Here is a 15181-nt window from a genome sequence, read left to right on the forward strand (position 1 = left end):
AGAGATTTTTCGAAATTCCACTCCTAAGGGGGTGAAATATGGGTTGAAAAGTTTTTTTTTAAAAAAAATATGTCCCTATGTCACTGTTGAAGCTACAACTACAAAACTACGAAAATTGACATTTGGTTTCTCAGCCAGAAACAAAAAAAAGGTTTTTATCATTTTCCGAAATTCTTTCATTGGGGGGGGGATAGAATAAATAGTGAAGGTTTTTTGAAAATAAATCATTATTAAAGAACTACTAAAGCATTGTTAAAGTTACATCTATGAAAATAGGTAATAGACTTCTCAGTTGGATGTAAAAAGAATGTGTTTCGTTGCTTTTGGAAATTTAACTCATTAATAGAGTGAAATAGGGGATGAAAAGTTTTATGAAATATTTCACTATGAAAGCATTTTTAGAATTAAATGGATGAAGATTTGAATTTGGCTCCTTGGTTCTAAATAGAAGAATACATGTTTAATTGTTTCTGAAAACCTAACTCCTAAAGGGTGTGAGATGTTTCTCAAAATGGTTCATTATGAAAGCATTACTAAATATATCTGACAATTCGTATTCGGCTCCTCTGTTAGAATTTTTAAAAACTATGTGTTTCAGTGGTTTTGGAACTTCGATAGTAAGGGGATGAAAATTTTAATGAAATATTTATTGCGTTATATTAAAATATGTTAAATCTGCATCTATGAAAACCGGTATTTCACTTCTCAGTTATATAAAAGAAATATGTGTTGCGGAATGAAAGATTCTATGGAGATATCACCACAAGAATACAAACGGCTTGATTAACGAAAACCTTCGACTCCAGCTGTAGGCATTGTTTTTTGGTCATTCAGTAAAAGACCATGCTTCAATGGCGTTAAGTTTAGAAAGTGTTGCAGTTTATAAAAGACATAAAAAACGATTAAAGAAAAAAAAATCTTTGAAGACCATAAACGGTCTACGCAAGTAAAGAAGCGGATGATAAGTTAGCTCTTTATGCAAATGAGTTGGTCACTTTAAGTTAAGAGACATGTCATGCACCAGGAACCAAATATTATAGTTGCTACGATTGGCTAACGGAAAAGTTTTGCAGAATCACGGGAAATCACTTCTGCAAGTGGCTGAGAATCTCGTAATGGATAAAAATTCTGTACTGAGAATTCCAAGGTGGGAGATGCAAATTCCTCGATTAGGAATTGTTAATCCACATGTGAAACCTGAGTACATAATCCCTGTGACATTTTATCAACGGTGTTCCATAGGGACAGGTTCTCATCCAAAAAGTTCGAAAATTCAATTTCTTTGTAGTTGCATTTTTTTTAAGGTGTACTTGTCCAGACTCTTGGAACGGAAAGGTTTTTTTTTTAATCCGTGCTTAAAAAAATTTCTACAGCCCATTGTTTGAAGCAGTGTCACGACTGCCATGAGCCGCGCGGGGTATCCGCCATGTCTCAAACGCCTTGTCACGGTTCGCGCGGCTCCCCCCGTTGGAGGTTCGAGTCCTCCCTTGGGCATCGTTGTGTGTGTTTGTTGTCCTTAGCATAAGTTAATGTAAGTAGTGTGTAAGCACAGGGACTGATGGTTCAAATGGCTCTGAACACTATGGGACTTAACAATTGAGGTCATCAGTCCTCTAGAACTTAGAACGACTTAAACCTAACTAACCTAAGGACATCACACACATCCATAGTCGAGGCAGGATTTGAACCTGCGACCGTAGCGGTCGCACGGCTCCCGACTGAAGCGCCTAGAACCGCTCGGCCACATAGGCCGGTCTATCATGTATTCTAGAGAAGCTGCCCGGTCGTCAGTGGCGCCTGTTCTTTCGAGAACAGTTACTATCTTCATATATATGGTTAAACGTTACCCAGCCATTGACCTTCGTCTGTGCGAATGCGCACAGATTGCCCGAAATCTTACGGGAATCGTCACCTTAGTGTGGGCCAGTATTGAGTGGATGGGCAAACACCTATTACATACATTACGTTTGTGGATTGTGGCCGGTTGGAAATGTGAGTCTCACGGGAAGCGTGTAAGGGATAAATACCTGCAGTCGCGGTATTCATCTGTGTCCTCGGTGGCTCAAATGGATAGAGCGTCTGCCATGTAAGCAGGAGATCCCGGGTTCGAGTCCCGGTCGGGGCACACATTTTCAGCTGTCCCCATCGAAGTATATCAACAACACCTGTCGGCAGCTGAGGGTTTCAATTAACTATCAATTGTGAAGGGGATTCGAAGAACCCTTTGCCAGGCACTTAAATGTGATTTGCAGAGTATCCATATAGATGTAGATCAAAGCTCGTCCCGTGACGCACGTGCACAAAATGATTCATACTGCAAACATACTCGCCGATAACACTGACGAATAACGAGTGCTGCATATCCAGGTTAGACAGATCGGCTTTTCCTGCCAAGAAGAACAGGGAGTTGCTATCTAGGAACAATTCCAGCCAAAGGAAGGGTTGAAAAGTGCTCCTTGGATTGCACACTAAACGTAAATAACGAAAATGCATTTTTGGTAAAAATTGGACAAAGCATAATCCTGTGCTCTCCGTATTGCATTAGCCGTTTTGAATATTGAAAATCTTACTGCAGATTCGTGTTCAGCGACATTAAAAATATACATGTAACCCTCAGTTCATGCAAATCGAAGTAATAATATAACTAAAAGGTTTCCCTAGACGTTGAACTTTTTTTTTTTTTTTTTTTTTTTGGAGAAACAATTTTCTCAGAACGGCATGCAGCATTAACTAAAAATGGTTCAATCTCTTAACTTCTACCTCTGACCCAGAAAAGTAAACACTTTTCTTAGGAGCTTATACCTATAATATATGACACTGATTAATATTAAGTAATTTTTGTGAAGGCATAAGGAGTGAAATAAACCACCCAAAAAATTTAACTCAGAGTTCGAATTAGTACCGTATCGTTAAATTTACGGTTGTTTCATTGCGGTTAGGTATGCGCTCCCATAAATTTTATGTAATATCGACTGATGTTTTCCATTTTCAATTTCAGAGAAGTAATTTAGTATCAACTGATGTCATCCATTTTTGATTTCAGGTAACATCTGAGAGGCCACACTGCACGCAGTCCGCGTGATCAAATCATAATTGCGGGCGCCATTTTTTTTACTGAAAATCTAAAATAAAGCTCATAGTATGATCACTCGTAACTCCCAAACAGATCCTTCAAGTGTATTTTCTCTGTCTCAAAAAAAATATATAACATTTTTTGCTCATTTGAATGAGAACCTGGCCGTAACGCCGGAATATAGTCACGAGATTTTTTTCGGAGAAGAATTTCGTTCTGCGCGTGTCGATGGACATTCTACAGATATTACTGTTTGTGTGTGTGTGTGTGTACTACTCAGTCGTGCCATTCGAGTGTACATCTTTGCATAGTTTTCCTTTGACGGTGTAAACAGTGTTCGGCTCAGTTGCTAACTGGCCAGTTGAGTGGTTCCGAAGTTGTCGGATGTGCGGTGCGTTCTGTCTGCTAGGATAAAAACAGACTGGCGTGGTGCGATGGCAGAAGCAGACACTGAAGGAGCTAGCTGCTGGGACGCCAGCGAACAATTTATACCAAGTAAGACGAAGAGAACTATTCTAAAATTACGAGCCGCCTCAATAGTGTTTATCATTAGTAAATCTTGTAGTTGAGTCTGCCACCAATCTACAATAACTGACATTTTTGCCTAGAGAGAGATTAGCGAGAAGTACAGGATATCCCCCACACATTGAAATTTTGGTTGTGATGACAGGCCTATGGGCAGTGTAGCCCGAGATCTAAGTTAGGTTGGAAGGGGGTAATTTGATTGAGAGATGTTTACGCCAACGATTATTAATGCCGAGTAAACGTTGTGTAAGCAGATTTCCCTGTAGCGTAGCCTAGTGTTTCCGTCCGCGCCATGTTTAACACACTTTCTCTGGCTGTGTACAAAAGTCGCACAACAGCGACGAAAACTACGTTTCTGGTGGGGGGACGGGAGAGTTCCCTATGTAACTTTCACTACAAATTTTAGTAACCGCCGAAACTAGCCGAATTAGAAGCGTAATTTTAACTATATTTCCGTTTGTGGGAAAATAGTGATTCTCCTCTTTCGGCAGCAACTATAATATGTAGGCGACTTATTAGTTTCTTTTCTTTTTTTTTTTTTAATTCTGAATCATGATCTCAGTAGACGCAGTGCTTTTTACGTTGCTTGATCCGTGATCGATAGTAAACAATGCAATGTATTGGTAAACTCTTTGAAGTGTGACGCGTGTTGCATAGACGGCGTCTGCAATGTTCGTAAGGCCAAGCTTGTATATATTCTGTGTCTGTTTAATTAAGGCGAGGAGGATAATGTTCAAGGAGCACTGCATTAGCAGTCTATGGAGAAATTGAGAATTTGGATCTGACGAACGGCATGCTCGGGCAGTTCGTGCTATTATGTTGACCACTGCGTAATTCGGACACAGTGATCATTGCCTCTCCCTAGTAACCAGGAGACTCGGGTGGTAATCCTGGTTTGGCACAAATTTTCAACAGTGCCTATTGTCAGATAATTTTATTAGTGGTCCGGTCTTAAATTGTGTTTTGTTCACGAAACGTCGTTTAGCTTTTTCATGGATAACAGCTTTGGAAAGCGTACAGTCTGTACAGGTTACATTGATAATCACACGTCGTTAGTCCAAGGCAACTACAGGTACATAGTTTTACCAAGAACTTCTTCGTAGGTAGTTTCCCTGTAGTGGTATTTTGTTTTAGTATTTATAGACTGTAGGCTTGGATGAAATATGAAACACATATCCGAAGTTTCTGTTGATGCTGTAGATCCTGTTTTTATCCGTGCTAGGGGCACAAACACTTCATCAAATACTGGAGGACACAATTTGCCTCGAGATTTAGCAATTTTTCGTAATATAGGCCTAGCTTCGATATATTTTTCTCTAATTGTTGTTTGGATTTAATCTTAAAACACACTAACTTTTCCACCAGTTATTCTATATGTGGTTTCATCCCTTTCGTAGCATAGAGTTCCTAAACGGTCGATAATATTAATAATTTCCTTTCTCACTTTGATTTTCTGTAGAATCTCCTGTTTGTGGTTATTGCTAACCTGTTTCACATTCTCACTTTTATTATTTTTATTTTTCTTGTTTTGTGACTGGAAGCAAAATTTTCTTTGAATTCAGTCTTTAATTCTGAAACAGTTTCAGTTAAAGGTCAAGTGAAGATGGCGATCTATTTGAGGAGAATGGTTAGGAGATCTTTTATATTAGACGTACACAGGTCATTGAGATCCTTATCTATATAAAATTACTTCGAGTTTGATGTAGCCCATTCTCTTGTCATGATGTCGGCTGTATCGTAGCGTATTGTCTCGATTAGGTTGGATATTTTGATTGAGAGTTGCAGAAGTCCACGAAAGTGATTACGAAGTCAAGACTATACTAACAGAACGATGTGTAGCGTAGACCAAAACGCTCTTTCTGTCCTTTTAAAATCTCTTTTAATTAAAAATAACTAAAGCTGCAAGATACAATCACAAAAACTGTTTTATGTAATACAGAAATCCCAGACTATTGTTGTGTACGTACACTAATTTTTTGTCACTGAATATATATTTTTTACTCATTTGCTGGATTCCAGTTTCCCGCTTTTTGCGGCGAAAACCCTTTCCCTGCGAAGGGCCCAATAGCATGTCGGTTATATTCGCGACTTTATCGACGATCAGTAATTTCATATAGTCTATCCACCGGCGTCATTGTTAACATCGAATATAGATTTAAGTATTAGGAAGGCCAATATGAACCTAACGCATGGGTAGGTCTAATGATGAATAAAAAAAAAATCGAATGCCGGTTAGCTACTACAAGCAGCACAGTGAACGCGTTATTGTGGCCAAGATAGACATGAAGTCCACACCTACCATAATCTTAAAAGTAGTCCGCAGATGAGGAAGAAATTGATGAAATGTGTGATGAGATAAAAGAAATTATTCAGATAGTGAAGGGAGATGAAAATAGAATAGGCACAAGTGATTGGAATTTGATAGTAGAGAAATGAAGAAAAGGAAACGTAGTAGGTGAATATGGAATGGTGGTAAGAAATGAAAGAGGAAGCCGCCTGGTAGGTTTTTGCCCAGAGCATAACTTAATCATCGCTAACACTTGGTTCAAGAGTCATGAAAGAACGTTGTATACGTGGAAGAGACCTGGAGATACTGCAAGATTTTAGATAGATTGTATAATGGTAAGAAACCAGGTATTAAATGGTAAGACATTTCCAGGGGCAAATGTGTACTCTGACCACAATCTATAGGTTATGAACTGTAGATTAAAACTGAAGAAACTGCAAAAATGTGGGAAATTAAGGAGATGGGACCTGGATAAACTGAAAGAACCAGAGGTTGTACAGAGTTTCAGGGAGAGCATAAGGGAACAATTGATAGGAATGGGGGAATGAAATACAGTAGAAGAAGAATGGGTAGCCTTGAGGGATGGAGTAGTGAAGGCAGCAGAGGATCAAGTAGGCAAAAAGCCGAGGGCTAGTAGGAATCCTTGGGTAACAGAAGAAATATTGAATTCAATTGATGAAAGGAGAAAATATAAAAATGCAGTAAATGACGCAGGCGAAAAGGAATACAAACGTCTCAAAAATTAGATCGACATGAAGTGCAAAATGGCTAAGCAGGGATGGCTAGAGGACAAATGTAAGGATGTAGAGGCGAAAATCACCATGGGTAAGATAGACACCGCCTACAGGAAAATTAAAGTGACAGCATAGATCGAGGTGGTGGGATCACTCATGGGAAAATTCCTGCAGTAGTTGATGTTAGAGCTGCACCAGTCAGCTGATAGGTCTTCCTGCTTAAGGGAAGTCTCTCTAACAAAAGATCCACTTTTGACAAAGCTTAAGTATCCAAGTAATGAGAGAATTAGTATATTTCATCAAAATATACAAGATGTTAGAGATAAAGTTAGTGAACTGCTTATAGATGTTGACTCTGAAATTATTGGTATATTTGAGCACTTCTTAAATAAGGAGATAATTCAGAGGCTTCCTTTACCAGAATACAGGTTGGCTGGCAGCTTTTCTAGGAGCTCTTTTCGGTGTGGGGGAGTAGCCATGTATGTGAAAAACAGCATCCCATTAGAGTCAATTGATGTTTCTAAGTACTGCACTGAAAAGGTGTTAGAATGTTGTGAAGGTATGGTTAAATTTAATGGAGCTAAACTTCTAATTGTTATTTATAGAGCCACAGACGCCAATTTCACAACATTTTTGCTAAAGCTAGAGGAGGTTTTTGGTACACTTTGTAGGAAATACAAAAAATTATTTATATGTGGTGATTTCAATATTAATTGTAAAGTGATTGTGCAAGTAAAAGGATGCTGGTAGATCTCCTTAATTCATATAATCATATGTAAACTGGTATGGCAAAGTGGTATGCAGATAGAATAGCTACGTCTCAGGATACAATTAAAGCCATATGGTCAGTCGTAAATGAAGTGGCTGGTCTGTAGAGACAGGTCGACGATATAGAATCAGTGCGTAGTGGGAATGTTCGTGTTACTGATAAGTCGCATATATGTACAGTATTTAATAATCACTTTCTGAATGTACCAGGTGAACTAAATAGAAACCTAGCCCCAACAGGGAATCATATAGCGCTCTTAGAAAAAAGTGTTCCGAGACTGTTACCCTAAACGGTCCTCCATGATACTGACAAGAGGGAGATTGAGTTAATAATTAAATCACTAAAGACCAAGAACTCTCATGGATATGGCAGGGTATCTAGCAGAATACTGAAGTATTGTTCTGTGTATGTTGGCCCAGTACTTAGCCATATCTGTGACTTTTCCTTTAGCGGTGGTCGGTTTCCTGACCGATTAAAGTACTCTCTACTGAAGCCACTTTATAAAAAGGGAGACAAGGATAATGTTGACAACTTTAGACCTATTTCAATGCCATCGGTGTTTGCTAAAGTTATCGAGAAGGTTGTATATACAATGTTACTGGAGCATTTAAATTCACATTATTTGCTGTCAAATGTACAGTTTGGTTTTAGAAATGGTTTAACAACTGAAAATGCTATATTCTCTTTTCTCTGTGAGGTTTTGGACGGATAAAATAAAAGGTTGCGAACGCTAGGTGTTTTCTTTGATTTAACGAAGGCTTTTGACTGTGTTGACCACAAAATATTACTGCACAAGTTGGACCATTATGGAGTAAGGGAGTAGCATACAATTGGTTCCCCTCTTACTTTAAGAACAGAAAGCTGAAGGTAATTCTCTGCGATATTGAGAGTGGTAGTGATAATCATTCGCAATGGGGCTCTGTTAAGAGGGCATTCCCCCAAGGGTCGGTTCTGGGGCCACTGCTGTTTCTTACTTATATAAATGATATGCCCTCTAGTATTACAGGTGATTCAAAAATATTTCTGTTTGCTGATGACACCAGCTTGGCAGTGAAGGATCTTGTGTGTAATACTGAAACAGTATCAAATAATGTAGTTAATGGAATAAGTTCATGGCTTGTGGATAACAATTTGATGCTAAATCACAGTAAGACTCAGTTTTTGCAGTTTCTAATTCACAATTCAACAAGGACCGATATTTTGATCAGACAGAATGGGCATGTTATAAGCGAGACGAAACAGTTAAAGTTCCTAGGCGATCGGATATATAGTAAGCCGTTGTGGAAAGCCCATGTCCAGGATCTTGTCCAGAAACTAAAATGCTGCTTTAGTTACCATTAGAACAGTATCTGAAATTAGTGACAGTTCAACATGGAAAATAGTCTACTTCGCATATTTTCATACGCTTAGGTCGTATGGTATTATATTCTTTGGGTAATTCTTCTGATTCAAAAAGGGTATTTTTGGCTCAAAACGGGCTGTTCGAGCTATATGGGGTGTAAGTTCGAGAACCTCTTGTTGGCCCCTATTCAATAGTCTGGGAATTCTGACATTGCCCTGACAGCATATATTTTCTTTAATGTAGTTTATTGTTAGCAGTATTAGCGTATTCCCAACAGTTAGCAGCTTTCAATCAGTTAATACTAGGCACAAATCAAATCTGTATGTGGAATGCACTTCCTTGACTCTTGTGCAGAAAGGAGTGCAGTATTCTGCTGCATCCATTGTCAATAAGCTACCACAAGAACTCAAAAATCTTAGCAGTAGCCCAAAATCTTTTACGTCTAAACTGAAGAGTTTCCTCATGGCTCACTCCTTCTATTCTGTCGAGGAGCTCCTGGAAGAGCTAAAAAATTATGCAAATTTCAGTGTTACGTAGTTAATTTTCTTTATTTAAACTTACGACTTGTCGCTTTAATATGTTTTTATATTTCATTTTATCTGTTTCTACTATCGTGTTATAATTTCATGTATTGACTCGTTCTATGACCATGAAGATTTCTCCTTAATATGGTCCCACGGAACAATAAATAAATAAAAATAAAAGCTTTGGAGAAAAGAGATCCACTTGTATGCATATCAAGAGCTCAGATGGAAACCCTGTTATAAGCGAAGAAGGGAAAGCAGAAAGGTGGAAGGAGTATATAGAAGATCTATACAAGGGCAATGTGCTTGAAAACAGAATTTGGAAATGGAAGAGCATGTAGATAAAGATGAAATAAGAGATGATATACTGCGTGAAGAGTTTAGCAGAGCAGTGAAAGACCTACGCCGAAACAAGGCCCCGGGAGTATTCAACATTCCATTATAACTACTGACACCCGTGGGAGAGCCAGCCCTGACTAAACTCTACCATCTGATGAGCAAGATGTATGAGACAGGCGAAATACCGTCAGACTTCAAGAAGAATATAATAATTCCAATCTCTAAGAAAGCAGTTGTTGACAGATGTGAAAATTATCGAACTATTTGTTTAGTAAGTCACAGGCGCAAAATACTAAAGCCAATTCTTTACAGACGAATGGAGAAACTGGTAGAAGCCGACCTCGGGGTATACCAGTTTGGATTCCGTAGAAATACTGGAACACATGAGGCAATACTGACCCTACGTCCTCTCTTAAGAGCTAGATTAAGGAAAGGCACACCTACGTTTCTAGCGTTTGTAGACTTAGAGAAATCTTTTGACAATGTTGACTGGAAAACTCTTTCAAATACTGAAGTGGCAGTGGTAAAATGCAATGAGTGAAAGGCCATTTACAATTTGTACACATACCAGATGGGAGTTGCAAGAGTCAGGGGGCATGAAAGGGAAGCAGTGGTTGGGAAGGTAGTGAGATGCGGTTCTAGTCAATCGCCGATGTTATTCAATCTGTTTATTGAGCAAGCAGTAAAGGAAAAAAAAGAGAAAAGTCGAAGTAGGAATTAAAATCTATGGAGAAGAAATTAAAACCTTGAGGTTCGCTCATGACAAAATTCTGTCAGAGACATCAAAGGACCTGGAAGAGCAGCTGAATGGAGTGGAGTGTCCTGAAAGAATGATATAAGATGATCATCAATAAAAGCAAAACGAGGATAATGGAATGTAGTCGAAACATGTTTGGTGATGCTGAAGGAATTAGATTAGGAACTGAGACACTTAAAGTAGTAAAGGAGTTTTGGTATTTGGGGAGCAAAATAACTGATGACGGTCGAAGTATAGAGGATATAAATTGTATACTGGCAATGGCAAGGAAAGTGTTTCTGAAGATGAAAAACTTGTTAACATCGAGTATAGCTTTACGTATCAGGAAGTGTGTTATCCGAGTATTTGTATGGAGTGTAGCCATGTATGGAAGTGAATCATGGACGATAAAGAGTTTGGATAAGAAGAGACTAGAGGCTTTAGAAATAAGGTGCTACAGAAGAATGCTGAAGATCAGATGGGTAGATCACTTAACTAATGACGAGGTATTAAATAGTATTGGGGAGAAGAGAACTTTGTGGCACAACTTGACTACAAGAAGGAATCGGTTGGTAGGACACGTTCTGTGGCATCAGCGGATCACCATTTTAGTATTGGAGGGCAACGCGGAGGGTAAAGGTCGAGGAGGGAGACCAGGAGATGAATACACTAGCAGATTCAGAAGGATGTAGGTTGCAGTGGGTATTGGGAGATGGCGCTTGCACATGATACAGTAGCATGGAGAGCTGCATCAAACCAGTCTCTGGACTGAAGACCACAACAACAACAATAAGAAGGCATCTGTCTCATGTGTACCCTTCAACAGAGATAGGACAGACAAGACGGTTAGATTAGACTATATGTATTTTCTGTTGCAAATGATCCATAATGAGGAGATGCTCAGTGGGAAACTAATATGCTAATTTACCTTCCACAGATCGCAAGTGGACTGATCATCGACGTGAAATGAGGGATGAAAATTTAAACGTACTTCTGATCGTACTCGTATTATTTGACACCCTCCCCCCCACTCTCTCTCTCTCTCTCTCTCTCTCTCTCTCTCTCTCTCTCTCTCTCTCTCTCTCTCTCTCTTTCTAACTCACTCACTCCTCACTCACTCTCAATCGCTCACGCCCTAGTTCTACTAAAAAATTCAATTCATTAATGGAGTCGGAGGAGATGGTTAAATAAATCCTTTAGGCTGCTCTTAAACTGAATTTTGACAGTAGTAAAACTTTTATGGCTGCTGACAAGTTATTGAAAATTCGTTTTCCTGAATGATCGAGACTTTCTTGCACCAAAGTAATTAACTTCCAAATTTTTGTGGAGATTATTCATGTTTCTAGTAAGGAGTGCATGCAATGCGCTGTTGATTTGAAAATAATAATTTGACACAAAAGAAGCTCCTAAGTTGATGTGATACCCAGTAAGAAGCAGTACAAATCAAGTTTTTGTTAACGATTATTGACTTTTTAGCCAGCTGTGGTGCCTTGGACATGAGCTAGGACCTTAAGATTTTGCATGAAAGGAGGACAAGCAGCCGCGTTGCACGGGAGAATGTGAAAAGTGTTCATATGTAGTAAAAACCTGTAAAATCCGCCCGTTTTTGTCTTATGCTATCGAATCGACTTAAAGCCAGATCGTCTCTTTGGCCGCTCTTCTCTACGAAACGGTTACACTTATCGTCTGCAAAGCTATGTTGCGTGCTGCGGTATCCGGAGACACTGAAAGCACCATAGTAGAACACAGACGAAGCTTCCAAGTTGATGTAATAGCCAGTAAGAAGCAGTACAATTCAAGTTTCAGTTATCGATTATTGACTTCCAAGCCGGCTTTGCTGTCTTGGACATGAGCTAAGACCTTACGATTTTGCATGAAGGGAGGTCTACCAGCCACGTTGCACGGGAGAGCGTGAAAAGTGTTCATATGTAGTAAAAACCTGAGAAATCCGCCCGTTTTTGTCATTTGCTATCGAATCGACTTAATGCCAGATCGTCTCTTTGTCCTCTCTTCTCTATGAAACAGTTTCACTTATCGTCTGCAAAATATGTTGCGTGCTGCGGCATGCGGAAACACTAAAAGCACCATAGTAGAACACAGAAGTAGTTTCTAAGTTGATGTAATAGACTGTAAGAAGCAGTACAATTCAAGTAATCAGAAACATTGAAATTAAGTAAGTCCAAATGTTCAGATTGGTTTTTTAGGTCCGATTTTCTCAACAACTTGGTGATCAAACCAGTATATCAGTCCGGAACAAGGACAAAATATTTCCACACTTCTGGAACGAAGGCACAAACGTTTTGCCCAAAATAGTCATTTTTTGTTAACTTGCAAGTATGTGTGAAGGAAGGAATTGGTGTGTAGTCTAGTCAAGTAACCACTCCAATTTTACCTGAATGATAGAATGAGATACTGTTATACAGTAGCTTCCAGAATTCAGAAGGTTACTGAAGTGTATCTAAAAAAAAAAGAGGAACTATCCAATATTAAAAACTCTTGTGTCACGAATAATATATATAAAGCAATTGATTTAGTAACAGATGTTGATGAGAACTCAGAGCTTGTATGTATGAAACGTAAAAAGAGACCTCTGTAGGAAAAACAAATTAAGTTTTCGAAAAAACCAAGTGATTTTGTAAAGAAACGAAGACTTTCTCTTCTTATGATTCACTTCTGTTTTGACATTCGATGTACTAAGAGGAGGGTTGCCGAAATTCCTACGTCTTATTTTTTTTATGGAATAATATTATCATTCATAAATATCGGTCTCTGCAGTTATTGTAGTGAACCTTTTAATACTACCGCACTGAACTACTTAAATGATTTTATACTTTTTAGGTAGATGTATCACGAAATTGTGGTCACGTTATTTGAAAGCAAGATGAACGACATACTTAAGCGGCACATTGCGATAAGCAATTATTCTCCATAGGTCGGACCTGAAGGCCTGTTTTCAGGAAGACCAGTAGATCATTGACAGCAGTGTCGTGCAGTCAACGAGCCTTAAAACAGCGGTTGACGATGGTGTTCAGTAACACCAGGATCTCATACATTGAAAGAATGTAACAGAGTTGGCGTAGAGGGTAAATAATAGTAATGGTCCAGTAGATTACAAAGGTTAATTATATATATATGCGCGTACGGATACTGCCACAGGAAGGACACGTTACAAATATGATGCCACGGTGGGGTTAAACTCATAATTATGCGCAGATTATTTTTTTTCATTTATTTGAATATTTCTCTCACTTTTAACTACCCATAAGGAAAGAAACGTTACAGTGGACGCTAGTGTGCCATCTTTCTTGCTGAAGTGGAATATCGCGTTTATTAAATTTTCTTGATAGCTTAACTGAAACTGTTTTCCCTATCCCAGCGAATTGCTGGAAAGTCCGCCCTGAGAGTTCTCTGTCGACTTGTAGATTGTGAGTCTGTCTAATATCCAGAAGTGATCCACGTCGATTGCTGGTACGGAGGGCGCTAGAGTAGATTACACGTGGTATCTGTCACACGATGTTACCCATTAACGCTCGTAACATTGAGTGCCGCACTTCGGGCTTGTGGCGTGAGGCTTTCTTTTCACCTTCGAGCGCTGGCGTCGCTACAGCTGTTGGACGTGTCTGGAGTGTGTTTGTAAAAATGGCTTCAAAGTTAGTTTCGTCGAATTTTTAAAAATAAAGTAGCTTGGGCTATGGGTGGGAGGGGGGGGGGGGGGGGCAAGGGGCATAATGCATGCTATCATTTGTGTGTTGATGGGAGGTGGAATATACTGCACTCGACTTCATGTCCACAATCACAGCTACAGCCATCCATCCCTACATCTGGAAACATACATGCAGCAAGCCGGAATAGAGGATGTGGTCACACTCAAAAATTCTTTCTTAGCTTTCCTTTCTACTTTGTCTGTTTTTAGATTCTGGATGCGACAAATTAAAAAGCGCTTCATCTGTTTCGAACTTTGTATTAATTTTGCCGTTGTGGTAACACTATTTAAAATTAAAAATTGTTCTTATAGTCCCCATAAAGTGTACTAAACGTTTATTTACCTTCACATATTCCACCTTCATCGGTTTATAAATCGCTTGACACGTTTCTGAAATTATTTTGGTTGATTACAATGTGATATTAATGTGCCGTGTCATAAACCAGAGTAGCTGTCATGTATCAAGAAATCGCAGTGACACAGTTTATTCTTAGAAATGCTGTATGTCCAGAAAACATTCTGTTTTGTAACATGAGAATCCACTTTACTGAGCAAATACTGAAATAATCTCATCCATTCATAAGTAATTTATGTGTTAAGACTTGAATTCCTCCTCTTGTAGCTCTCGTAACAAATTTTGCTGAATTCTTTTACTATCTTGACGTAATACCTAGGGCTTCATTCAAGTGTTTACTGTTTCTCTACCGCTTTTCTTCCAAATACACACACAATGCAATTGTGGTGTTTGCAAGAGTGTAAGAAAGAAAGCTGACGCAGTTTGTCTATCAAATTTTAGGGAAAATTTGTAAGAAGCTTTCAAACGCAATAGTAAAATTCAAAACGGTGGTAAAGTGGCAGCGTTGTAAGGAACAACTTTTGTTCTTACTGTGTGTTATTTGGAATGGTTGACGGTTGATCGCGTAAGTGGGGACTAGGCGAAGAGGCATCAAAATTTTATTTCGAATGCTAAAAAGGACCAAGGTTCAATTTCACATGTTACAGCAACTGTTAAATACAATCAGCTAAGCACAGTAAGAATTGACCATGCTCTTTCACAAGCAGCACGATTGGAACATTGAAACACAACGAGAAGGTTACAGAAACAGAAGCGGAATAGATGCATTACGACTATGTGCTTTTCAGCATGGC

General features: G+C 38.9%; 1 non-coding gene across 1 annotated transcript; it reads left to right on the forward strand.

Moving 5' to 3' along the window:
• The first annotated feature begins 2051 nt into the window (after positions 1-2051).
• Trnat-ugu (transfer RNA threonine (anticodon UGU)) lies at positions 2052-2125 on the forward strand. The gene has a single exon. It is a non-coding gene; the product is annotated as a tRNA-Thr (tRNA).
• The last annotated feature ends 13056 nt before the right edge of the window (positions 2126-15181 follow it).

The sequence above is a fragment of the Schistocerca gregaria genome, unplaced genomic scaffold (assembly GCF_023897955.1).
Source record: "Schistocerca gregaria isolate iqSchGreg1 unplaced genomic scaffold, iqSchGreg1.2 ptg000077l, whole genome shotgun sequence".
Taxonomy (NCBI): domain Eukaryota; kingdom Metazoa; phylum Arthropoda; class Insecta; order Orthoptera; family Acrididae; genus Schistocerca; species Schistocerca gregaria.